Source organism: Diabrotica virgifera, chromosome 1 (genome assembly GCF_917563875.1).
Source record: "Diabrotica virgifera virgifera chromosome 1, PGI_DIABVI_V3a".
Lineage (NCBI taxonomy): Eukaryota > Metazoa > Arthropoda > Insecta > Coleoptera > Chrysomelidae > Diabrotica > Diabrotica virgifera.
Window position 1 is genome coordinate 113,964,265 of NC_065443.1, and position 25,611 is coordinate 113,989,875.

The 25,611-nt window shown below is 31.6% G+C and overlaps 1 protein-coding gene across 1 annotated transcript in view; it reads left to right on the forward strand.

The window, feature by feature from the left end:
• The window catches only part of LOC114347881 (rootletin), a 370,585-nt gene that overhangs the window by 92,534 nt on the left and 252,440 nt on the right, over positions 1–25,611 (forward strand). Inside the window, exon 2 of the mRNA XM_050659384.1 lies at positions 5,520–5,586. The gene's annotated coding sequence lies outside the window, so the exon portion shown is untranslated. The remainder of the gene's footprint in view (positions 1–5,519; positions 5,587–25,611) is intronic.

Sequence of the window (25,611 nt, forward strand, 5' to 3'; positions counted from 1 at the left end):
GGATGTACATCAAATGAACTTTTCAGAACAGCCGTCTTCAAAGTCCGAATAGATGTGATGATTGCCGGCCTCCGTCGCAGAGGCCGGCTTAAAGAAGAAGATTACCTCAATACTCTATGGCCGATAATTTTTTAGAAGAAAAAAAATAGTAACAGGTTGGAACCGATTGTAAAAGGAAGAAAATATAATATGTTAAAGAAAAAATAATTTACGGGTGATCTGAGGTCGGGAAGTGGAAGGGGGTAAGTTTTTAGGTTAAAAAAGGTTTAGCAGGATTTCCAGAAAAACTACAAGTCCAATGGGAAAAGTTAAATTGCGAAGTTGTAGCTAATAAAAAGAACTACAACTTTTGTATTTACACTTTTTTCACATAACCCCAAAATTTATCCGAAAAATTCAAATAATCGAGTTTTTAGTTTTTTATTTTTATCTTCCACCAATAAAATTTTTTCACAAAATTTAATACAAACTTACATTTTGAATGTCCTAAATACACTGTATTTTTTTATTTAGATTATTTTAAATGTTTGTTTTTCCCCTTATTTTGATTTAATGTCGAAAAAACACTGCAATTTTTAAACGAAAATTTTTACGTCAAAATATCTACTTTTATAAAAAAGTTAATGTGCTTTTTTCTTTGAACTGTCTACTTTTTGGTGTATAAAAAATGTACATCACTATGCGTACATCAAAAATTTTTGCAAATTTTCTCAGAAAATGGAAAAAACGAAAAAACTCGAATTTAATTTTTTTTAACAATTGCGTTTGAGCTATTTTTTAAAATCTATAGTTTAGTTACTTAAAAAAGGTAATAAGCCACAATTAAATTGAAAAAATAATTGTATTAACGTTTCGACGCCCAAATCGGGTGTCGTTGTCAAAATACAAAATACTACTACATTAAACAAAAATGTTGTTGCTATTAAGTAAAAAATTCTTCTAATAATTTATTTAATCTGACTCATTTATATTGGCAAATCAGACATATTATATTATACATTTTACAGTAGAAGACTTTAAAATGATATTGCCAATATTTATGAGTTGTGTTCCTGGGACGACTTTACTGAAAGATAGTTCATTCGATTACATGAAATCAACCCCAACTCAAGAATATCCTTCACAAAAAATCATAGCATGTGATCTGTCTCTAAAAAGACAACCAAATGCAACGATGACAGTAAAATTCTCGAATTTTCTAACGAAAATTCATTTTTAGAAGAAAAACAATTGTTAACATCTGTTTTATTAAAAAATTATTATCCTTTATCGTTTATAAATAAGGAATTGTCAAGATTGGATCGAATGGAACAAAACAACTTAGAACGGGATCCTACAACATTCACAAGAAATAATACGAGGAAAATATCAATACCATATATAAAAGGACTATCCGAGAAACTTAAAACAATAGGAAATAAATTCAACATTTCAACAACATTCAAAACACAAACACATTGAGATCTATTCTATCTAAAACTAAACCTAACAATGAACAAGAAAGAACAAAGAATTGCATTTATAAAATACCTTGTGACTGCGAACAATTTTATTTAGGTGAAACATCAAGACCATTAAACGTTAGAATAAGTGAACATCAGTCTTATATTAAAAATAGAGAATTTGATAGATCTCAAATATGTCAACACGCATGGGATAATGAACATAGAGTTCAGTGGAGAGATTCAAGTATAGTCCTGAAAGAATCAGATAATAAAAAGAGAAAAATCAAAGAAGCGGCTCTAATTATGCTAAATGAAACCAATTGTGTCGCAAATTCTTCGGTAGAATGCAGTAGGATATGGTTACCCATACTGAAAGAGGAAGTCAATAGAAAGAAAACACCACGATTAATAAGTCAATAACATATCGAGTTAGTACATATTTTATATTTTAGTATTACTTATATATCTATGTATTATTATTATTTATAATTTAAACATATTAAAGTCAGAAATTGGTATTAGTTTTTTGAGAGTAAATTAAATGTAAGACCAAATACTTACGATGTCGGGATATTATCATGAGGTTTTTTTTTCCTAGTTTTCCCTCGTGATTTACTATGGAATCTCTAACGCGAGAATTTTACTGTCATCGTTGCATTTGGTTGTTTTTTTAAAGACAGATCACATGCTATGATTTTTTTGTGACGGATATTCTTGAGTTGGGGTTGATTTCATGTAATCGAATGAACTATCTTTCAGTAAAGTCGTCCCAGGAACGCAACTCATAAATATTGGCAATATCATTTTAAAGTCTTCTACTTTACAATGTATAATATATGTCGGATTTGCCAATATAAATGAGTCAGATTAAATAAATTATTAGAAGAATTTTTTACTTAGCAACAACATTTTTGTTTAATTTAGTAGTATTTTGTATTTTGACAACGACACCCGATTTGGGCGTTAATAAAATTATGATTAATTACGAAACGTTAATAAAATTATTTTTTCAATTTAATTGTGGCTTATTTCCCATATAAATAGTTAATCATAAAAATGCCACAAGGAAATAACTTCACAACAACATTAAAAAAAGGTACAAATGTTACATTGAATTAAAAAATGCAAATTCATGTACTTAACGTAGAGATTGCAAAAAAACATGAGAAAGTAGTTGATTTTCTAAAGATTAAACATATTTAGTATTTAACCAAAAATGTGACAGCTGCACAAAAGACCCAGAGGCAGACCTTCTATGACAGGGGTGTCAAACTCAATTTTGCAGAGGGCCATATATTAAATTCAGAATGTGTCGGCGGGCCAGATTCAAATAAAAAAAAATGTACTGAATTATTATAACATTTTATTTAATAGTATACTTATAATATACGGTTGTTAAAAATCATATCAAAGTTATAAAAGAGGGTAATTATTTTGAGCTCGAGGATCCAGATACCTGACTTCTCTTGTTTTTGACAAGCTCATTGATGTCAGGTATCATATTCGTTGTATTTATTTTAAGAATTGATTGGAGATGTTCATTTGTAAGTCTTGTGCGATGTTTGTTCTTATTTATTTTCATGGCGGAAAACATCTGCTCACATAAATAGGTGCTACCAAACATGCACAGAATGCGTGCTGCATGCTTTTTTAATTCCGGGTAGTTATCCAAACTCTTGAAATATTGTGTATAAAATGTAAGTGCGTTAACCTCTTTAAATTTTTCTTTCAAAATATTGTCCGATTGAAGATCTATCAACTCCATTTGCAAATGAACTGGTGCCTGTGAAGCTTCAAAATTGAATGGATTGTTGAAAATTGGGAATTCCATTTCATTCATTTTGTGGAAGTCTTCAAAACTATTGTTGAATTCCGTGATAAGATTTTGCAGAAGTTGAGAATATTGATCCAATTTTTTTTGATCCACTGTGCCAAATGATTTTAAATGAGGGAAATGATCCAAAGTTTGATTTTTTACCTGATTTTCCCACAGCCTCAACTTTGTTTCAAAGGCTTGAATACATGAGTACATTTGAGTGACAATCAGATTTTTACCCTGTAACTTTACATTCAGATCAGTCAAGTGTTTATTCATATCTACCAAAAAGGCACAATCAACCCACCAGTCATTGTCATAATCAATTGGGTTGCCTTTTTCTAACATGAAAGCTTGAATAGGGTCACGTAATGCAAAAAATCTTTCTAAAACTACTCCTCGACTGAGCCAACGAACTTCGGTGAAATAAGGGACATCAGAAAACTTTTCGTCCAAATCTTGTAAAAACTGCCTGAACTGTCGGTGATTTAGTCCTCTGCTCCTTATAAAATTTACTATTTTAATTATAGGTTGCATGACATGGTCCATTTTTAAATGTTTGGATGCCAATGATTCCTGGTGAATTATACAGTGAAATCCCACAAAATTTCCTGATGTTTTCTGTTTTAATTTAGTTACAACGCCCGAATGTTGGCCAACCATGGCAGGAGCGCCATCCGTAGTTGTGCTGCTAAGTATATTCCAATCGAGTCCATATTCTGCCATCAAATGCTCCAATGCAGAATAAATATCATTTGCTGTTGTAGTACCTGTCAATGGAACGCACTTTAATAGTTCTTCAGTTATTTCAAAGTTACTGTTAATACCTCGTATAAAAACAGCAAGTTGAGCTGTATCAACAGTATCAGTGCTCTCATCAACAGCCAGTGAAAAGTTTGTAAATTCCTTAATTTTCTCCTTCAGTTGAAGAACCAAATTTTGAGATAAATCATTTATTCTTGAAGCAACAGTGTTTCTTGACAGCGAAATATTTTGAATTATTGACTTTTGAAATGGAAATGAAACATCGGCAACTTTCAACATACAGTCTTTAATAAAATCACCATCAGTGAAAGGTTTTGATCTCTTCGCGATTTCTAATGCAATAATAAAACTTGATTTCAGGGCATCTTCGCTCTCAGTATTAGCTTTAGTAAACATCGATTGTTGACCTTGAAGTTTAGATTTTAAAGATGACAATCTGTCCATTCTTATTTTTTCAGTGTAACAATCGAATTTTGATTTATGATTCGTATCATAGTGTCTCTTCAAGTTAAACTCCTTACAAACAGCAACTGTTTGATTGCAAATCAAACACAGTGGTTTACCTTTCCATTCTATGAAAAAATATGCATTTTCCCATTTAAACTGAAAAACTCTACGTTCACTATCAACTTTACGTTTTTGTGACATTATGCCGAAATCGTAACAAATATGGAACTCGACACAATTATGGATATCGCACACGCACGACACAAACAAATGTACAATACCTTCTCAACCACTACTTCGCAACTGACTCACGTGACACGTCGACGCACTTCTTTTATATCGATAAGGAAGGTTCTAGTCTAGACTCGAAGCGCATGGAAGATTCTATTGTTCTCAACAAAAATAATAGGGTGTTTCCGCTAAGAGATGGTGTTACTGTCTATCTCTCTCGCTTGTCTAGGCACGCGCTGCCTTTGAAATGACTTATAAATGTAGTGTAGTGTACGCATTTTAAAACTTCCGTAGAGCAATCGAGTGAAGTCTAAAAGCTCTAAAAAACATGATTCTTCTTTCTGTGACACATTGCGATCGCGGGCCGTATTGGTATGGCCGTATCTTTGACATGACTGTTCTATGAGATGAACAGATGATCTGAAACATCTGAAACAGATGATTTTCTAAAGTTTAAACATAATATTTAGTATTTAACTAAAAATGTGACAGCTGCACAAAAGACCCAGAGGCAGACATGAGATGGACCGATGATCTGAAACGGACTGCCGCCTGGAAAAATTGGGTACAAGTAGCGTACAACAAAAGACAATGGAAAGGTAGACTTAAAGAGGCTTATGTTCAGATATGGACGTGCATCGCTAGACGAAGAAAAAAAAGAAGAAGTGACAGCTGCAATTTTTTCAGAAAAAAGTTGACTTATACATTCTAATTACATTTATGTCAAAGAAAATCTCATATTATAAAGTAATTAGGTAATTAAATTTTTATTTCATACACTTGCTTAATAATATCACATTTGTTTCTGATTGCAGATTAAACAACAGATTCATCCATACTAATAATCTAAAAAGAAGACAAATATGCCTATCCAGTTTTATTGTGAGTATAAAATTAATTATATCATAAGAAAATATTAATCTTTTTATTCTAGAGCTGATTGATTTAGATTAAAATACAGGTAGTATTTAAGAATATAATGTAGATTCCAAAACTTTCTTTTAAAGAAGTAAATGTACGATTCTCTCCAAGTAACTTAGCCTGCACGTGTATTTTTATTAACGATGTTGTACACTGCTCTGTACCTCGAATACTGCCTAACAGGTAGTAAGGCCCAGACCTTCATAACACCTTCCCCGTTTCTATATGAAATAAAGTGATGAGCGCGCTAATAACCGGCAAAATAGCACAAAAGATGGAAAACGTATTAAGTTGTGAGATAAAAAGAAATGAAACTAGTCGAGCTGGGAAATTTAGCGATATTAACCTATAAATTTACATTATATTGATTGTTTCCCACCTTTACACGTACCAGAGGAGTATGTCATCTAAAACTGTCACTGTGACAGTGGTAGTTACCAAACTCGTGCGATACGTCTAAAGGTGGGAAACAATCAATATAATGTAAATTTATAGGTTAATATCGCTAAATTTCCCAGCTCGACTAGTTTTATTTCTTTTTATCTCACAACTTAATATGTTTTCCATCTTTTGTGCTATTTTACCGGTTATTAGCGCGCTCATCACTGTATATTTTGATGGGCTAAAATTTTCCGTACGCCATTAAGGTATATAAGTTACCGCAAAATAGCAATAAATAGGCACCTGCGCATTATTTAAAAAACTTTAAACTCAAAATATTGGAGATATCTTATAAAGTATATTAACTTTATTGGCTCATTTGGTTGTTAATTATTATAGTAGTAGCAGTAGCATTGTTTATAAGGTTTGTTCTAGCAAACAGGCAAACTAGTCAGAAACCGTCAGCAAACAGTTGGTCAGTGAGAGAACATATTATACAGTCACCAGTGCTATCCCCTCTACTCGCGCTGGTCGACTATTCGCTGATGGTTTCAAACTCAAACCGTTTGAAACTGATGCTAGAACAAACCAGATAGTTGGTCAGCCCAATAGTTGGCAGATAGAGATAGTTGGTCAGCCCAATAGGAAAATTTGTTAGATTCAAATTGAGACAGTCACCAGATGTCAAAATGCATAGACACCAAGTTGGATAAGATCCTATTCATAACACCCCAACTCGCATACCTACATATTAAGAAAAATAAATATATATGGAAGAATATATTTAGAAATTGAATTAATGATGTCATGCTATTATATATATAATGTATAGCAGCATGACATCATTAATTCAATTTCTAAATATATTCTTCCATATACATTTATTTTTCTTAATATGTATGCGAGTTGGGGTGTTATGAATAGGATTGTATCCAACTTGGTGTCTATGCATTTTGACATTGTGGGGACATCTGGTGACTGTCTCAATTTGAATCAAACAAATTTTCCTATTGGGCTGACCAACTATCCCTATATAAACAATGGTAGTAGGTATATTTCGATTTTCATTTTTTTTTAAATTTATCAATGTAACACGGAATCTTACGTTTTTCTAAGGGGACATTAATAAATAGCTCAAAATTTACGCAATGATTAAAAAAAATTTCGAATTCCAGTATATTCGTTTCTTTTTGCATTTTTTGAGATAATTCCCTATAGTAATGTATATTTTTTACACCATCAGGAAGTAGAAATTTCAACGAACAAAAAGCGCACCGACTTGTTTTTAAAAAAGTCGATATTTTGACTAGATCGAAAAAGAATATTTAGATTCTACGACTAATCCATCAGCAAAGAAAATAAAAAGAGGATATGACTATAATATAGATATAGAGGATATAATATGATACTATAAATAACAAGATAATATATTGCACATCCGGAAGTCGTGACGTAACTGGAGACCGGCAAGATCGTAATGGTTCGTAATCATTCGTAATGTCCGATTACTTTGAATTGTTCGCGGTTGTATTTTATATTTTATCTTTGACAGTTATTTTGACTGGAATCTCGACACTAATTTTTTTTCGAATACATTGAAGTTTAATTTTATTTTGCTAATTGAATAATTTCATCACATAATGCATACAAATCCCATTTAACTTTAACAAGAATTCAAATTCAACTTCCGGTCTCCAGTTACATCATCAATGCGCGAGCTCGGACGTATTTGCGCTACGGGAAAATTCTATCTCTTTATTTATAGTATCATGGTCCCAATAGTGAAAAGTATCACTCTATGCAGCTGTGAGGTATGGCCACTGAAAAAAGATCATTGGCAACGCTCAGAGAAACGGAAATGGATTTCTTGAGATGAGCAGCAGGAAGATCTAGGTAATCTAGAAGAAAAAGGATTACCTACCAATGAAAGCGTTATGCGCTAAGCGTTATGAACTTATTTGTTTCAGACATATACAGTATGGATGAACAACGAATACCAAAGGAAATGCTAAAATTACAAAAAAAAGGAAAAAGGGATCGAGGTAAACCGAAAAAAGTTGGAGCGAAGGAATAGACAAAGAGGTAAGAGAAAGAAACATAGAAGAGTGCCTATGAAACAACCGGAAAAAGTGACGATTGGAGGTCGGAAAACGGCGGAAAACGTTTTAAACTGGCATGTAGTAATAGTAGATATTTTGAGGCGAGAATTTTCGATTGAAAATTGAAAAAATATATAAATTAGTTTATTTCACTGATTAAGCGATTCCATTTAAATTTTAAATCTCATACATTAGTTCAGAGAAATAAGTAAAAAAAATATCTTGTTGGTGACACAGCCCCCTCCAGGGCGAAACCAATTTTTTTTGAGTAGTATGGACATCTATATTAATAACCTATATGTTTCCTGCAGCCGATTTTGATGATATACATAGTTATAAACAAATGACGATTAAAAAGCGGTAAATTTTCGCTTTTTTCATCTATTACCAAAAAGTTGAGCATTTTAAACAAATTTGAGAGTAAGAAACTCATAAATCGTATAAAAAACTTCAATATGGCCTTCGCGGAATATGTCTATCCTTATTGGTTGCTTAGAAAATTGCAAAATAAATAATAAATTTTGAGTTTTTATAAATATTCAGAACTTATGTAAAAATTAACTTTGAACCTTCTTATTACACGGAATGCTGAGACTTCTCATGCTTAAATCATACCCTAAATTTCAAAGCAATTGGTCAAATAGTTTAAAAGCCCAAATTAATTTTTTTTTGCAATACTGTAAGTCAGAAAATGATGAAATTACCGTAATACTTTGGATAGTTTATGAAAGAAGAAGATTTACGCTATTAATTTAATTAAAAAAAAATGACAAAAAATAATTCAAAATATTTCAAAATTATTTTGCAAGAACATGTGAATTAAAAAAAGGGGGGGCTAACTTCGTCCCTAATTGTCCTAGGACAATTGTTTTTATTTCTAAATGTGTAATATGAAAAAATAGTTTTTCTACGGGTAACGGTTAAAAAGTTATTCTAATTGTTTATAAGTAAGCAAAAAATCGACATGTTTTTGCAAAATAATTTTACACTGTTTAAAATTACTTTTTGTCATTTTTTAAATTAAGTTAATAATAGAAATGTTCTTCTTTCATAAACTGTCCGAAGTATTACTGTAACCTCTTAATTTTCTGACTTATAGTGTTGCAAAAAAATGAATTTGGGATAAACAAATTAAATAACTTTTAAACTACTTGACCAATTGCTTTGAAATTTTAAATACAATTTAAGCACAAGAAGTCTCAGCATTCTGTCTAATAAGAAGGTTCTAACTTCATTTTTACATAAGTTATGAACATTTATAAAATCTCAAAATTTATTAATTATTTTGCAATTTTCTAAGCAACAAAAATAAGGATAGACATATTCAGCGAACGCCATATTGAATTTTTTTTATATGATTTACGAGTTTCTTATTTTCAAATTTGTTTAGAATGCTTCACTTTTTAGTAATAGACGAAAAAAGCGAAAATTTACCATTTGCTGATCTTCATTTGTTTATAACTATGTATATCATCAAAATCGGCTACAGGAAACACATAGGTTATTAATATAGATGTCCATACTACTCAAAAAATTTGATTTCGGCCTGGAGGGGATGTGTCACGAGAAAAATCTTATTTCTCTGGACTACGACTACATACATTGTACTGTATAGTGTTTAGGAAATCGCAAATCTTATGTAACTTACATTAAGTAGTATTTGACACACTACAGCCGCCTCGTAGTTTAGATAGATCCGTTACATTTTAGAAGATGCTTACCATTTTTTTCTTTTCAGACTTTAAACCCAAGTCGTTGCTTGTGCAAATGTTTTGTCTAGAAAACGACAAATTTTTATGTGAATAATACTGATAATAAGAATTCCGTTATCAATTTCTCTAGACTTTGTACCCGACTTCTCGGAATCCTCATGTTTTCCAATGCTACAGATTTTATCTCGCGTCTCCAACTCAGCATGTACTCATTTGTTTAGATAAATTACAAAATTTGTTGTTTCGTAACAAATATCCTAAAATCGATGTTAAAATACCCAACTGATATAGTGTTTTTAAAGTCAAATAATAGTTTTGTTCGTTAATGTACAGCGGGGAAATAAATTTAGGTGAATTTGCTTACCGTTCACGATTTTGGCGAAATCGCAATAATATATTGACTCTCGCCAGAGGCGTAACAGAGGACCCCGCAGCATGAAGCTTGCGGGGGGGGGGCAATATGTCAGGAGCCCCTTCTTGTCGTCTAATATATTATGTAAAAATTTGTTATTGTTATATTATTGTACGCATACATACGCAACGTTTTTTAGGCAGTGCAGTATTGAAAATGAAATTGCCCATGAGATCGATATGTAGTAATAAAATTGTAGATTATATTCGCTGATAGTATTGCACGAAGAAAGTTGTTCATCTTATAGAGTAATACTATGTAATAATGTAATCATTTTTAATTTTTGTTCTATTTTGTTCTATACCAATAAAGATGAAAAATGTAAGTTGTCATAAAAACAGTGCATGCATACGCACGTATGCAGTTTTGGAGTGTATCAGCGTCACGACGTATTTGATTGACAATTTGGATTTAAGTTCTACTTATGCTCCACAAGTTGGACTTGTGCCGTTGGCTGCTTTTGCTTGGGGGTTGAAAGTTGCCCCATCTCGGGGGTGAAAAACATATGTTTAAAATAAGTCCGCAAATGGATAAATTGACTGATTCGAAGCAACTGTTGTTCTATAGAGTTTCTTTATGTAAGTCAATACTTTTAAGATATTTGCGAGTGAAAATGTTTATTATTCAACAAAAAAAAAATACACGTTTTCAGACGGATTTTCGCAAAACACTAAAAAAAGCATTTTATCAAATTAAATATCGAAAAAAAAATTTTAGCAAAAATGTACCTTCAATAAAATGGTGTATTCATGAGGTCTATTGACACAGTAAAAGCAAAGTTGTAGCTCATGAAAAGTTGTTTTTATTCATCCACTTACAAATCGAATATTTCAACCAAAAATGAAGCACTTTTTAGGGAAAACTCATTAAAGCTTTTTTTAAATATTTAAAAAAACTTTATTTTTATTTTTTATAAAAGTTTCTAGCATCGAAACTAAGCGAGTTACGCTCAAAATAAAGTTTGTTTCTTTTTTTTTGGTAAAACAATCGTAAAAATCTCCTATTTAGCACCCCAAATAAAATTAATCGTTAGCGCTTTACTATTTACTTTATATATGTATTGTTTATATGACCTGTAAGCTTGACCGGTTCGAAATTCTTAGTTTTGAAAAAATTAGTTTTATGGTAAAATTTTTTTTTTAATTTGGAAAAATGCCATTTTTTCGAAATAACCAAAATACTTTTCCAAAAAGTATTTTTGTTTTATTTTTCTTTTTCTGTAAGACACCAATTGGTTAAGATATGGCTGTTAAAAATTTGCATACACTCATGATTAGTGACTCGTTCAAGCCCTTTCAACTAGAACCCTTTCAAAAATAAGCACTTTAAACTGGTGAAACTTACAGGTCACGTACAAAAAAGATTATTAATGTGTAAAGCGGTAATGATTAACTTCATTTGAGGTACTGAATAGGGGGAGATTTTCACAATTTTTTTTAACAAAGATGGGTTTAAATATATTTTGAGCGTAATTCCCTTAGTTTTGATGCTAGAAACATTTATAAAAAATAAAAATAAAGCTTCTTGTAAACACAAGTAAAAGTTTTAATAAGTTTTCCCCAAAAAGTGCTTTTTCCTTTGGGTATTTCACGTTGAAATATTCGATTTGGTATTTAACAAAAAAGAACAATTTTTCATGAGCTACAACTTTGCTTTTACTGGGTCTATAGACTTCATTTTTTTATAAGCTACATTTTTGGTAAGAATATTTTTTTTTCGATCAAATACTTAATTTTTGACTTATTTGCGAAAAACCGCTTGAAAACGTGTTTTTTTTTTGTTGAACAATAAACAGTTTTACTCGTAAATAACTCGAAAAGTATTACCTTGGCCCCTTTGGTGGTGACACTGAAAATTATACGGTATCGCCGTATTTCACGTTCGTTTACTGGGCTATAACACACACAAGTTTTTGTTACACATGTCGCATTTGGTAAATTTTTAAAGGGGGCCCCATTTACAATTCTTCCCGATTTTAGGGCCCCGACGGAATTTGTTACGCCACTGACTCTCGCCATAATTTGGCCATTTACCGCTCTCAATATGAAGACGTAATCTTCACCTAGCAGCCCACGTGCCTCATGGGAGTCATATAGTGCCTCAAGGCCTTATCCCTAGGGATTATATACATCCTTTGGATTTCATATTTAATTTAACAATGTAAGACATTCAGTCAAAATTTAAACGGTTTTAACCTCTGTATTTTTGGGTGGCTCAGCATATCAAGCCTATAACACTGATGATGCTCTTTTTAGAGAGCCAAAACGTTCTATGATATTTGTGGCCTTTGTAAGGATTTTTAAATAAATATACCTACCTTTTACTTTTACCTTTTACTAAGAGGAATTTATTCATTAAATTTACTACATAATAAATTATTCATTTTTTTTTTTCAAAATAATAATACCAGAGTTAATATTGTTTAATTTTGTTGTACGATTCATAAACTTTATTACAGTGACACTGTATATCAAGTTATTTTCTTCATTATAAGACACGACACAAGAATTAAGGGGCTATCCTAGTGTAAAAGTACGAAATTCATATACTTTTTTGTAAATTTCTAAAATAAAAAGTACTGTACCAATTATTTTTAAAATTTGCATGAGCATTTATTATGAAAAGAAGTACATGTAAAACAATTTTCATAAAAAAAATATTAAAAATTAAACAATTTATGCGCAATCTACTGGCGCCGTGAAAATAAAAACATAGCCCACTGCTGCAGTGATTGTAACTAATAGAGATCCTGAAACATAAAATTTCAAAGTTATTATTGAAATATAAGTTATTTTCTATACCATCAACTAGGGGTTTTTTGATCGGATAAAAAATGTCAATTTGGCGGTTTTTGAAACTGAAAATATTTTAGCTAATTTTAAAATTTTTTTTCAACATCGTCATTTTTCCAAATTTTAATATTTTTCAAAAATTCTAGTTGATGGTATAGGAAATAATTTATATTTCAATAATCACTTTGAAATTTTATGTTTCAGGATGTCTATTAGTCCCAATCACTGCAGCAGTGGAGCCATGTTTTTATTTTTACGGTGCCAGTAGATGGCGCATAAATCGTTTAATTTTCAATATTTTTTTATGAAAATTGTTTTACATTTACTTTTTTTATAATAAATGCTCATGAAAAATTTCAAAATAATTGGTAAAGTACTTTTTATTTTAGAAATTCCCAAAAAATATATGAATTTCGTACTTTTACACAAGGATAGTCCCTTAATGTAATTCATGGGCCGGACATGTGAAAGACCGGGAAAGAGACCAGTTGGAAAGCCAAGAAAGCGTGAGGAAGACACAGTTAACAGCGACACACAAGCCCTTTTAGGAGTCCGTGTATGGAGAAGAGCAGCCACAGACAAACAAGGGTGGAGGCAAAAAATAAAGGAGGCCAAGGAATAATTTGGACTGTAGTGCCGTGGAAGAAGAAGAAGATGGGTTTGGAGTAAGTATTATCCTGTTATGCCAAATTCTGATACGAATTAGACTTCGAAGGTGACGTTGAAGCTGGAGAAGAAGGCTTGCAACGTGTCGAACTTTGTAAGTGATTCCTGTTGGTGAATTATCTCGTTCAGACACCACAACTGGTTAACGAAACGTTCAAGTTTTCCTTTGATTTTAGGGATCCTTGTTCTTGGCCACACAGTTTTTCAGATTCTGAAAGGTGTGACATGACAAAAATAAGCTTTGACATTCTGAATGAGCCAAATTTAGTTAATAGCAATAGAGAAGGACGTAGCTTAACCAAAGTTTGATTTTATAAATTTCTTAAAAATGGAGAAGAAGTAAAGAGTTCGTGATTAGGCTATAGTGGAAGTAATAAAGCTCTACATAATATACAGGGTGTAACAAAAATACAGGCCATAAATTAAATCACATATTCTGGGACCAAAAATAGTTCGAATGAACCTAACTTACCTTAGTACAAATATGCACATAAAAAAAGTTATAGCCCTTTGAAATTACAAAATGAAAATCGATTTTTTCGAAAATATCGAAAACTATTAGAGATTTTTTATTGAAAATGGATATGTGGCATGCTTACGGCAGGAGCATCTTAAAGAAAAATTATAGTGAAATTTGTGCTCCCCATAAAAATTTTATGGGGGTTTTGTTCCCTTAAACCCCCCTAAACTTTTCTATACGTTCCAATTAAATTATTATTGTGGTACCATTAGTTAAATTCAATATTTTTAAAACTTTTGTGGCTCTTAGTATTTTTTTGATAAGGCAGTTTTTATCGAGTTGCGGCTTCTTTTTTAATATGTTTACATACAAATTTTATGGGGGTTTTGTTCCTTTAAACCCCCCAAATGTTTGTGTACGCTCCAATTAAACTATTACTGCGATACCATTAGTTAAACAAAATGTTTTTAAAACTTTTTTGCCTCTTTGTATTTTTTCGAGAAGGCAACTTTTATCGAGATATGGCTTCTTTTTTAATACGGTTCAAAATATACCTAAAAATGTAAATCATACATAAATTTTCGTATTATTACCAAGTCTCCATAATCGTACTTAACCATACATACAAATATGTGGTGGATTTGAAAAATATTCAAAATATCTCGATAAAAACTGACTTTTTGAAAAAGTACTAAGAGCCAAAAAAGTTTTAAAAATATTGTGTTTAAGTAATGGTACTACAATAATAATTTAATTGGAACGTACACAAAAGTTTGGCGGGGTTTAAAGGAACTAAACCCCCATAAAATTTTTATAGGGTGTCCAAATTTCACTATAATTTTTTCTTAAGATGCTACTGTCATAAGAATGCCATATGTCCATTTTCAATAAAAAATCTTTAATAGTTTTCGATATATTGGAAAAAATCGATTTTCATTTTGTAACTTCAAAGGGTTGTAACTTTTTTTATATGCACATTTGTACTAAGGTAAGTTAGGTTCAATCAAACTATTTTTGGTCCCAGAATATGTGATTAAATTTATGACCTGTATTTTCGTTACACCCTGTATATTGTAATACCTGCAGGATTTTTTCATACATAGCATCAAATCAAGTGTCTGTGCCTTAGCTACCTTGCTAATTGGAAAAAACTCAACGTAAAATTGTCTAAACATGAAAATTCGTCTAATCACAAACTTTTTTTTGTTCATGGAAAGCGTTAGAATCTTGTTTAGGACATGCTGGTATTGATGCAGAACTCCAAAACAAGATCTATCAAGAAGAGTTTCACTGTAAGGCGGTATTGCGCTGCATTATCGATGCTATTATATTCTTAGCAAAGCAAGGAAACCTTCCAGTGGAAAGTTCTTGAATAGGAACAGGTCCTACAGTAGAACTTGTATTGCATTACAACGTCCCTCTTCAACAACATATTGAGGGGCTAAGAAAGGGCAAAGCTCGTATTTCTCACATAAAATATAAAGTGAATTCATTGAAATTATTCCAATGATATAAGGCAGAAGATAATTAAATATATTTTGGATGCGAAATATTATTCCGTAATATTTTCCTGCAGCCCAGAAATAAGCGACAGTGAGCAAATGCATTAGGTAGTTCGTTACGTCAAAACGGGTCTACCCCAAAATCCCGACAGCCAAAATCCCGACAGCCAAAATCCCAACGGCCAAAATACCGACACTCCAGAATCCCGACAGGTTTGATAAGTTCCTTTTTAACATATAATTACATTTATTTCTGGTTTTTTGTTTATGGCCGGCCATCTGTTTTTTATTTTCTGTTACTAAATAAAAGTATTTACCATTTAATATGAACTAATTTTCTAAATAACATTTCTAACATGGGTATATTATGAATTAAATTATTTTTTTCGCCAATATATAGTTCAATAATATAAGTATAATCAAATCCTGAATTCAAGTTTACTTTCATATAATAGATATTATCATGTCACTTACAACCTTCCATTTCAGTAAGTATAGCTTTTATATTATAAAATGAAGTGTTTAATGATTTTTTTAATACATAATAATTAGTATTTACCCGTACTCCGTACTTATTAGTAAGTAATTAATTTTTCAATTTCAATACTCTATAATATGGTTTGGTATTGCATTTGAAAAGGAAACAATAAATATTCAAAATGTAGTGGTCGGGATTTTTGCTTATGCGAGGATTGTTGCATGTCGGAATTTTGGGCGCCACCGCGTCAAAACAAATACATCGGAAGTTGAAGAAAGTTATATTGATTTTCTATCAGTTAGTGACAAACAGGTGAAGGTTTGTCAAGAAATCCCAAAAAAATTGGATTTGATCGACTAAACTTAAAAAACAACTGTTGTAGAAAACAAGAAAAATCCTATAATAGGCCAAAAATTGCGGAAAAAATACTTTAGGAGAACTAGTTGGTATGTATTATTTTTTTTTGTGGCTTTAAGTTCTGCCAGCAAGTTGCTCCTGAAATATCTCTCTCCCTTGTAGGCCTGGATCCCGCGTACCAAAAAAAAAGTTGATTAATAGCAAGCTGAAAATTTGTTAATACCTTAACGGTGACTCGTCGGACAAACTTAGATGTATGGGAATTGGGAACACTGGAACAGGGGAAGTTTTAATTGTGGAACAGGTTAAAAAATTGAAACGTCAGACTACGAAAACGTTCCATGCATTTTCTCGGACAGAACTTCCAATTAAATCAATTATTAATTTGTTACCCTTTCATTAAACTCTCATGCAAAAATCAGACTGGTCTTTATCACCAACTGGGCATTTTAATAAGTCCGACACGTAGTTCATGTCAAATGACAGGATGCCATTATGACAAGTGATATTAGGGGAGTGCATTTAGATTTTCACTTCGGAAAAAATCAAACAAGATAAAACTTCTTGTAATTTCATTAAGAAATGTTTAATAAACAACATATCAAAAAGTTCTACTCGAGAAGTGGGTGCTTCATTTTTTATTAAACAAATGAACAGCGAAGTTAGATGTTTTTTTAAATAACTTCGAAAGTATAATTTTTTGAAAAAAACTGACATGACCATTGAAAAATTCAGAAAATTTTACAAAAAAAACCTTATATAAAGATTTTTCTAAAATTAAATCTCTAGCTTCTGTAATTTTTTATTTATAACGCTAAAGTCACCCTTCTCACACACATTGGCGCACTGTAAACTAGCGTTGAAAGAAGTGCACGGTTGAGATTTTTTAATGTAATTCTTTAACTAATTGATCAAAAGAAATTTTACAAATTGGACATGAAAGAAGATGAAATAAGCTATCTTATGGTTGTAATAAAAAGAAATAAAATGTATGGACATAAGTACCGTGTGGGCGGAAATTGAGTCTTACATGAATTTTGTTTAAAAATGATTTAAAAATGTGTAACTAATACAATTTTACTTATAAAACTCTCAAATTTGCACAATTTACCTCTTAATCATCTTACTAAACGATGTTTTGTTCAAAAAAAATCTCAAAAATTTAATTCAAATAATACGATGTCTCAAAAAATTTAATTTTTGAAAACTTCGTAGTTTTACAGAATTCCCACCACTTTAAGACGGTATTACTCAAGTTTGAATAAATATAATACAATTTTTTTGCTATTTTTTTAAAGCTTGGGATGAAATCTTTAAAAAACACTGAATTATTTTAGTTTAAAAATGAAATAAACAATTTTTTTTTGAGAAAACTAAGAAAGATAACAAAAATGTAATACAAAAATCGAAAATTACCAGCTGAAAAAATGTATATACAGAGTGATCAAAACTTTTTTCTGTAAAACTTACCTAAAATACATTTAATAATAAGCTTCAACAATAATAAATGTTCAACAAAAAAAATTTTTTTTAGCTCTTATACAGTATGTCTGCGTAACTTGGAACCTATTGATAACTTTTTTAATATTAGTTTTACGAAAAAAAGTTATTCTTTATAAAATACTCTGTATCATATATAACATAAGATGAAACCATCAAATATCAAATTTTGTTAATTTTGTACGAGGTATGTCAAAAAATATGAATTTCGCTCAAGAGTAAAGTACCTTTATATTTCACAATATCGAAAAATTTTATAAAGAAAAGTTGTTTGTAATTAAAAACTATGTTCCAATATGTAATTATATCCTTCTAATCGAAAATTTGTTTTTTTTAAATATTCTTTCTAATACATCTTAATTTTTAATATTATTGTAAAAATTATTTGTTTATCTTTTTTTAAGAATGAAATTCCATATTTGTCTGATTGTATTCTACTTGTTTTTCATTTAAATATCCGCCATTTTGGATCCGCCATTTTCAATTTAAATTTTTAATCTTTAATTCAGATTCAACAACCTGTTAAAAATATAGACAATAAATGTTTTAGAAAAATGTTCTTTTTTATGTTCTTTTTAGAAAATCCGCATTTTGGATCCGCCATTTTATAGTTTATAATGTTAACATTTAAGTTAGGTTTATCAAAGCTCTAAAAAATAAATATATATGTAGAAATAAATACATTTTGTAAAGAAATTATGATTTTACAACTATTTTTTAAGTTATCCGCCATTTTGGATCTGCCATTTTATAATTTATAATAAAAATTTGATTCAGGTTCAGTAACCTCTCAAAAATGCCCACATATATGTAAACAAACACGTTTTATAAAAAAAATTCAGATTTTACAACTACTTTTTAAGGATTTTTAGAAAAAAATCCGCCATTTTGAATCCGCCATTTTGAATTTGCAAATTTTAATGTCAGATTCGGGTTCAGCATAATCAAAACTAAATTAAAAACATTTTTTATCAAAATAAAATGTTGAATTCACCCATATTCTTAACATTATTTATACAAAAAAATTGTTATTGTTTAAACAATTAATAAACAATTAGCGGCGAAATTTGTGAGTAGAACTTTTAACTTTAACATATTTATAAACTAACAAAAAAAGTTTTAGAAAAATATAACCTTGTTTGATTTTTTCCGAAACATTGTATCTTTTCGTTCTAATTGCACTCCCCTATATATAGCAGTCTGACTTTTGCATGAGAATTTAATGAAAGGGTAACAAATCAATTGGAAGTTCTCCCGACAAAATACATGGGATGATTTCGTAGTGTGACGTTCCAAATTTTTAACCTCTTCCACAATTAAAACTTCCCCTGTTCCAGTGTTCCCGTACATCAAAGTTTGTCCGACTAAACACCTTTAAGCTATTAACAAATTTTCAGCTTGCTATTAATCAACTTTCTTTACTACGCGGGATCCAGGCCTATTGGTCTGTCCACTTATATTTGTAGCTTTTGGATAGAGTTTAGTTCTTTATCTTCGGCAATATGGCCTATAATGTGATACAGTTCCATAGCTTCTGGAATACTAAGGCTACTTTTTTTAGTTATTCTTGGTCCATTCTTATCCCACGACAACCTAGGGATGAGGCGATAACTCCCGTTAGAGTTCCGCATGTAGGGAGAAAGTTACTAATACCTGAATATTGTCCGACATTAGGAGTTGGACTTTTACTCAGCCATATTCTTCTTTATGTGCCCTCTCCGTTGCGGACGTTGGCTATCATCATAGCAATTTTAATTTTGTTTGCAGCGTTTTTAAATAACTCGATCGATGTTAGTCTAAAATCTAAACCATTGGCGTAAGTTTTGAAACCATGAACGTCTTCTTCCGGATCCGCGTTTGCTCTCTATTTTACCCTGTATTATCAGTTTCAGTATACGATATTTATTATGTCGCATAATATGACCGAGGTATTCAAGTTTCCTTTTCTTAATTGTGAAAGAGATTTCTTTTTGTTCTCCCATTCGGCGCAATACCTCTACGTTGGTGATGTGGGTCGTCCAGGATATTTTGAGTCGTATTGATACACCCAAATTTCGAATGCCTCTAGCTATTTTATTAGTATTTCCGTTATTGTCCAAGCCTCTGCGCCATACAGCAAGACTGTAAATACATAGCATTTTGGCAGCCGTATTTTTAGTGGGAGAGGTATGTCGAAATAAGTGAATATATTTCTCATGTTGTTAAATGTTGCCTTGGCCTTTTCAACTCTAGATCGTATTTCGGTTGTTTGATCCCATTTCGAGTTGACGACTGTTCCAAGGTATACATACTTAGCCATGCTCATCTAAAATAATTAGAACAGCTTATTCACAATGACTAGACTGTCGGAGGTGACTTGTTGATGATATAAACTACGCTTTTAGTTTCATACCTAATTTGATATATTGTATTTTTTTTGTAGAAGGTTAATGTTATTTTCACTTACGTTCAAAAGATTATCAAAATTATATAAATATAGACTGATAATTTAGAGATAAAAGATATATTATAATAGAATAATATTGTGTCTGTGTTTGCTAATTAAATCTAAAAATTAACTTTATTAGTGTGTCTATATTAGTGTGTTTTACCACCACACGAGGCAATAATGACTCACATTGAGATGTAAGCATTTCCCCTTTTTTTCAAATACTCTTTATTTTTCATGTTGCTGAACGATTACGCCAGTCAATGGGAGCAAGAATAGAATATTACCTCCGAATTCTATCCTACTGCATGGATTTTAATGAAATTTTGGGCCTAGCCTCTACTTATCTCCTAATTCAAAGTCTATCCTATGCCGATGTGTGCTTTTATCTTGGGGGTGGTTTCCACCCCTTCGTAGGGGTGAAAAATTTTTTGGTTAAAATAGCCACTGAAGAGACTAGAGAATCTAATTTTAAACAAAAACTGTTCTATAATTATTTTTTGAAAACTCAATACTTTTTGAGTTATTCGTGGTTGAAAATTGACCATTTTCATTGAAACATAATACTTTTCGAACGGTATTTTGCGAATATGTACCTTAAAAACTATGCATCTAACTAAAAAAACTATATTAAACATTTTTGTAGGTTATAAAAAAAACAAAGAGACACTTGCCTTCATAAATCTTCTAGTTATAATACAAAAAGAGATATGGTAGGTGAAAATAGTTTGTTTTTTGGTACATTCTCAAATTGGTGTATTCGACTTGAAATAACAGAGAAACGGTGGATTTTAGGTGTACAATGCTACTAATACCTTTTGTAGTGCTTGAAAAGACCTTTAAAATGAGCTATATTAAAGGTCCATTACATTAAAACTAAGCGAGATATGCTGCAAACAAAATTGATAACTAATGTATTTTAAATGAGATTGTATGAGAAACTAATGAGTATTTTAAATTTTAATTAATTTAAAAATGAGAAGTAATTTTAACCCCCATCCACCAAAATGTAAATGCATGGTTTCCTTCTACAATACCTTTTACTATAATGTTATTTCTATGTTCAAAAAGTTGGACGGATTTAAAATGAATAGTTTTTGAAAAAAAAAAGGATCAAATTAAAGAGCGTATTTTTAAATTTTTTTAAAAATCTTCCTTTTTCTCCATGTAACTTGAAAATGATAAGAGATACAGTAATTAAAAATAAAAAGGAAATTTTTATCTAAAAAAGCCCTACATTTTTGTGTGGTATCTTTTTTTCGTATCTCTTATCTTTTTCGAGTTACATGGAGGAAAAGGAAGATTTTTAAAAAAATTTAAAAATGCGCTCTATAATTTGATCTTGTTTTTTTCAAAAACCATTCACTTTAATCCAGCCCAACTTTTTGAACATAGAAATAACACTATAATAAAAAGTATTGTAGAAGGAAAACGATGTATTTAAATTCTGATGGATGAGGGGTGAAATATACTTCTTATTTCTTCTTAAAATACATTAGTCATTAACTATTTTGCAGAATATCTCGCTTAGTTTGCATGTAATCGACAATTAGTTTGCTCATTTTAAAGGTCTTTTCAAGCACTACAAAAGTTATTAGTATCATTATACACCTAAAATCGGCAGTTTCTCTGTTATTTCAAGTTGAATACACCGATTTGAGCATGCAGCAAAAAAACAAACTTTTCTTACCTACCATATCCCTCTTTGTATTTTAACTAGAAGATTTAGGAAGGAACGACTCTCTTTGTTTTTTTATAACCTACAGAAATATTTAATATAGTTTTTTGTTAGATGCATAGTTTTTAAAGTACTTATTTGCAAAAATCCGTCCGAAAAGGTATAATTTTTCAATGAAAATGGCCAATTTTCAACCACGAATAACTCAAAAAGTATTGAGTTTTCAAAAAAATAATCATAGAACAATTTTTGCTTAAAATTAGGTTCTCTAGCCTTTTCTGTGGCTATTTTAACCAAAACATTTTTCACCCCCTAGAAGGGGTGGGAACCACCCCCAAGATAAAGGCGCACATCGGCATAGGGTAGACTTTGATTTTTGAGCTATTCCCTACTTACTGTGAAAATATTAAGTAAATCGATTTAGTAGGATGGAATTCGGAGTCAAATACCCTCATTGACTGCCCTAATACTCTATTCATGTATTGAGTCGTGTTCTATTGATTTCAGAACATAGGTTCCCTTCTCCCTTTCACTCGCCATTGCTGTTATCATTCATCTTATTTCAGCATGTTTCTTAAGATCATTGCTTCGTTTTATCTGAGGTCATCCTCTTCCTATATTGTGTCTTCATGGTCGCCAATGTATATATTTCATATTTTAACACCCAAAATTATTTTTAGATATTTAATGTTTATATGTAATAAGCTATACCATGTGGTGTTAGGGTTTCTATGCTTTCTGTATTGTTTTACTCTATCAAAAGCTTTTTCGTAGTCGATAAAATAGAGAAACACGAAACACGTCTTTTTGATGATGTTGGCATTTTTGTAGTACTAACTGGAGGCTAAATAATGCCTCCTCGTACCAATTTAATATGAACTGTGAGCAACTATTTGCTTTATTTTACTTGAGTTATTCAACCTGAAACATATAGCCGAAACTTTGCAGTGTAATAATAATAATCCCAAAACATTCAAGTATCGACGATCACAATAAATTAATGTTAGACTCCGTTATCTATATAATATCTATATAATATCTGGGGGTAACCCTAGATCAAAAACTCACCTGGAATAGTCATATTGAAAAAATCTTATCCAGAGCCTTGGTGGCAAGTTGGACCTGCCGCAAGACATTTGGAAAGACTTGGGGCCTAAAACCGAAAATGACTCTCTGGACATATAAAACGATTATTAGGCCGATGGTCACATACGCATCACTCGTATGGTGGCCAAAAACACAACAAACAACAGCTAACGCCAAGCTGCAAAAAGTGCAGCGGCTAGCTTGTCTGGGAATCACAGGGACAATGTCAACATGCCCCACGGCAGCCTTAGAGGCGATGCTGGACCTTCCTCCCCTGCAGCTCTGCATAAGGAGGGAGGCAGTAACCACCGCCTTAAAGCTGCGACAGACACAAATAATGAAACCTGGCGATATAGTGGGCCATCTTAAAATCTTGGAAGAAATTACTTTGAATTCTAAGGATAAGTCGACAGACGTCATGCCAGTCAAATTCGACTTCGAAACGCCATTTGAAGTGGTCATAAAAAACCACAAAATGGATGAAACAGTTGAATCGAAACTGGAGGAAGGTTCACTCGTATGGTATACGGATGGATCTAAGATAAATGAAAGGGCAGGAGTGGGAGTTACTGGGCCGAATTTCAGGCTATCCAAATCTCTTGGAAACGCCCCAACTATCTTTCAGACAGAAATACATGCCATACAGATTAGTGCCCAAAAACGTCTCAACCGAGACACTCGTAGGGCAAAAATCTTCATTTTTTCAGACAGCCAAGCTGCCTTAAAGGCTCTAAAGTCATTTACTTGTGAGTCAAAGTTGGTTTGGGAATGTAAACAATCCCTTAAGAAGCTGGCGGAACGCAACAAAGTAACTTTGATGTGGGTGCCAGGTCACAAGGGAATTGCAGGTAATGAGGAAGCTGATAGCCTCGCAAAAGAAGGGGCCAATACCCCATTCCAAGGTCCAGAACCCTTCTGTGGACTACCAAAAAGCCACATCAGAGAGGAACTCCGGACCTGGGAACTCAATCAACTACAACTATACTGGTCCAACACACCAGGACAAAGGCAAGCAAAAAGGCTCATAAAGGTGTTGCCTAGTGCAACAAACCGCCTTCTCGAAATGAGTAAAAAAGATATATAAATGGTCACTGGCCTTCTCACTGGTCACTGCCCTCTGAGATATCATCTAAAAAATGGGCAAATCAGATAGTGAGAACTGTCGTTTCTGTGACAACGAAAAAGAAACGGCAGAACACATTCTATGCAATTGTGTAGCGCTGTTCTGCAAACGATTAAAATTCCTAGAAGAGGTCACCCTAATGCCCTCTGACATAGGAAACAAGTCACCTAGGTTGATAATCAATTTCATCAGAAGTATTGGCATCCTAGAGTTTAACTAGATTAAGGTATGCACAAAAGATCTTTATAGGTCGAAGTGCTGAGAGGCTCCATAGCCTTAACGACCTCACATAATCTAATCTAATCTAGACTCCGTTAAAATCGCACAACTCAAATTTTACAAGAAAAATGACACCAACAGCGAAAATATTACCAATGATACAAAACTCTAATGGAAATACGATGAAATCTAAGCGAGAAAGAAAAGGGAAACAAAGAAGAATATATTAAACTAAATGCAAGAATTTCAGCAGAAATTAGAAAATATCTAACAAGGTGTACTACGAATGTAATTGTTCAAACAGTAGAAGAGAACAAAGGTTTAAAAATGAAAAGAGAACTCACACAAAGTAAAAATGAAATATACAAACTGAGAGACAAAAACGGAAAGGCTACAACAGATTTATAAACAGGATATTCTGAAAATATCCAGAGAGTTTTATAAAAACCTTTATACCACCGAAGATCAAAAGACAATTTCCCGACACGATATTATAGTACCATACGATACCAGAAAGATATTAATTGAAAAATGCATCTTTAGAGTTTGAAACAATAATAGAAGTACTAAATCAAAGCCAAATAGTTTACAGGTACACCCAGGTGCGGATCTAGAAATTCATAATAGGGGGGTCAGACTTACCTCAAATAGTGATGCCAAAGCTACCGTTTTTTCGGTAGATGTACCGAATACCTGTCAAATCTACCAATCTACCTAATTCTCTTTTTTTCTACCGAAAAATAAAAATTCTTAATTTTCAAATTAATCTGCCGATTTTTTTTCTACCGAAAAATCAAAATTATTAGAAAATTTTTATAGCGGATAGATTTGGCAACAGAGTTTAGTCAATTTTCAAGAATTCTTGAATTGCTTTTAAGTACTAGCTTGTGACACAATGTGTGAACCAGCAGATACGGATTTACCGATATCAATTTTATGACCAGTCCTTTGTCCTTTTATATTATTATTCTGGGAGTAAAATGTATCTACCTGAATCTGAATAGTGAATACTGAAGGATTGTGGCTTATTTTGATATAGAAGATAATTCCAAACTAAAAATAGTATTTATATTAAAATCTTAAAACAGGAGAA